Raw genomic sequence first — 466 nt, 5'->3', positions numbered from 1 at the left:
CGGCTCCTGCTCGGTGCCAGCGACGGCGCTGGCCGCCCGCACGCAAGGACGGAACCGGTCCCTTGGAAGAAAATCGTGACGACAACCGGTTGTGTCCAGATGTTCCGCTTTACTGGCCCTGTGACACACGGCATGGGCTTGGCAGCCGGGATTTCAAGGAAAAGGGAGTTGTTTGTTTTTTGAAAAAGCAGAAAGCGCTGGGTTAAAATGCAGGCGCCGAGATTTTCCTGGTTCCGGGCAGGCAGCTGGACAGGCAACCGAGTCCGCTGGAAACCCACTCGGGACGCTGGGCCGGCTCTGCTGCCCCGGCCGAGGCAACGAATTGCAAAATTTTAAAGCAAGTAGGCGACGCAACAGCAAGCAAAAGGCCCCAGACCTTCCTTCCCCCCCTCTTCCCTTTACAACAATTATATATATTAGCAAATCTACACATACTGAACCTCTCCATCCTCCACTCCCCCTCCCT

The sequence above is a fragment of the Egretta garzetta genome, unplaced genomic scaffold, assembly GCF_000687185.1.
Source record: "Egretta garzetta isolate BGI_Z169 unplaced genomic scaffold, ASM68718v1 scaffold94, whole genome shotgun sequence".
Classification (NCBI taxonomy): domain Eukaryota; kingdom Metazoa; phylum Chordata; class Aves; order Pelecaniformes; family Ardeidae; genus Egretta; species Egretta garzetta.
The sequence above is the reverse complement of the archived record's forward strand: the minus strand, read 5'-3'. Positions refer to the sequence as shown.